We start from the raw sequence: 2,819 nt of genomic DNA, 5'->3' as shown, positions 1-2,819 counted from the left end.
ATTCAAAGTACAGGAAATTGTGTGGTAGGCGAATGGTACATGTGTACTATTTTATAACCAAAATGATGAATGTTGGGAAATACTAGAATTGTTTTGAAAAACGTAGGAAGATATGTATGATGGTCGCGAGGGCCGAGTTTTATATATATGATGAACTCGAGGGCCAAGTTTTATATGACGGCCGAGGGTCAGAGGTTTTAAATGACAGGTTTTATATGAAATGAATATGAAATATGTTTTTACTTGTACCGACTTGATTTTTACCTTACATTTTTTTTCCTTATAGATAAATACTATGAAATTTCTCTGCTCTTACCCGTGGAATCTGAGACACAATAAACTACCTAAGCAACGAGAAGTAGAATACATACAACCATAACCACATATATATATATATACACACACACACACAGTATAAGAGTGTTAGAATATTTCTTAGAATATACATACACATCCATTCTCAAAATACCCTCATCTAGACCTAGGGACTACCCAAAAATAATTTCCTAAAAACACTCACCCTACGAATAGGGCAGTACTGTAGTCTTCTCTATCTGTGAGTCTGATCTACTTCCCTAATTGGATTACCTGAAAAAAATATTAAATCACTGGGATGAGACGACGCTCAGTAAAATGTAATATGCTATTACTAGTGTATGGCAGGTGAGTTTACATATTTGTAAAATCTAATTTAGAAATACCATAAATAACTGAATCTGAGAAAACACATATAGATAATGTACTGTATAGCTTATACCTATGTTACTTAACATAAAACTATTTTTCTAAATTTTTTATTCATAATACTTCTAATATTCATATGTTCGTCTACGGTTTCTGTAAATCTGGATATAAATATAATAACTAAGAAAATTCCTTAAATAGATAACTGAAAGCCATGAATTAACCCCTCATGATAGGGTTGTGCGGCCCGAAGGCAAGACCCATCCTAGCTGGCCGACTAGGATAAGTCAACTGAACTCCAACCTCTTCAACCCTAACTGACGAGGAGCCTGTCCACAACATAGGCACGATCGACTACCAAATATCCACATACTATCTGAGTAATGTGGTTACACTTTGAATTGAATATAGCTACGATATCCTGCTCTACTGACTAAATCTGGTCTATCAAGGTATGATACTATATATGTAACTGTTGTTTCTATATTACTATTTTACCATGATTTTGAAATAACCAAAACATTGTAAAACTAATCTAATAATCTGAATAACTGACTGAATATTTAATATCTGTATATCTGAATATCTAACTGAAATCATAGTATTCTGAAAATACTGTAAATATATGTTTCTATATACATATACTGTAAATCATTGTATTATGGAAAATAGATAAATCATGGTATTCTGAATATTCTGTAAAATTTCTATCTATATGTATACTGAAAATTCATCATTTTATAGAACATATAATTATTCCATGATATTTTATGTCTAGTATACTATAAAACATGGTATTTGTAAACTATATAAATATTGTACTAGTCTGTTCCAAGCTCATGCCACACAATTAAATAATAAGATTTACATGCTCAAAAAACTGTATTTTTGCTATACTAATATTTTATAATTTGAATAATAATAATAATCTAGTAAAAACATATAATTTATACTAAAATCATACTAAAATTTCCTAACATAGCATATTTTCCTTACTTGACTATCTAAATACTAGTTGCTATTTATAGTCTCACACGTGTGGCATTTATAATTTCAACATCCTGTGATATACACATATAATTTCTCAATCAAACAATTGAATTCTCCTAAAAATCATCGCATACATATTTCCCCAAATCCATATATGCACAAATCCTAAACTATAATCTATATATCATTTTACCTACATTCCTGAAATACCACCCACTGAAGTTCTCATCCTTGCCTGCAGGATCCCAAAACACCCTAATTCTAAAAATAAAAATATCTTGATTTTATTCCACAAAACACTAGTATATTCTCATAGAATACAAAATCTTAACCCAGATAAGCCTGCTAATATTAAAAATACCCAAATAACCTACTTAACCTGAAATTGGGATGGTGCTCAAGTTGGCCTAACTAACAAATCACTCCAGCAGATTTGAAGAGAATCTTTCCAGGAGTGACGTGGCGGCTTCAGATTATCGAACCAACAAAGAACTAGGCTAGAAACCTAGAGAGAAGGTAGAGAGGACGAAGTTAGAGAGAGAGAGAGAGGGGCTACATGAAATTTTTCTACGCTGAAAATTCGATTTTGAGCTACTTATATTCTTGACTTCGTCGGCGATACACGTCACTTCATCGACGAGGTTAAGAAGGGAATTTGTTGACAAACTAATAACCTTCATCAACGAATTTTAGACCCTAAAATAGCCCCTTGGTAATCTTTCGTCGATGGGACACGTGGCGTGCAACGAATCCAATAGGGATTTTGTCGACGAAGCTGGTGGGTTCATCGTTGAACCCTATTTTTCCCCCTTTTTAAAATTTTCCTGTTCCTCCTTTTTCTTTCTTATTTAATTACCATAATTCTACGGGTCTCTACATTACTACTTAAATTGTATGATATGCTTTAGGAACCCTGAGGACCATTATGTTATGAGCACGGTACCATTGCTAGAGATTATGTATGTGGCCATGTGCACCCACACTGTACTGCGAGAGTGGTGGGGGTGGTTTCAGCCGATTAGTCTCGGTAGAGGGTGTACCTTACCTAGAAGTCCAGACTTTTAGGACATGGTAGGGCAATCGGAGCACGCAAGCAAGTTGCTGATGCCTGCGTAGTCAGAGTTAGACATGGACGTATGTTGACT

The sequence above is a fragment of the Malania oleifera genome, chromosome 4 (genome assembly GCF_029873635.1).
Source record: "Malania oleifera isolate guangnan ecotype guangnan chromosome 4, ASM2987363v1, whole genome shotgun sequence".
Lineage (NCBI taxonomy): Eukaryota > Viridiplantae > Streptophyta > Magnoliopsida > Santalales > Ximeniaceae > Malania > Malania oleifera.
This window is presented reverse-complemented; position numbering follows the sequence as displayed.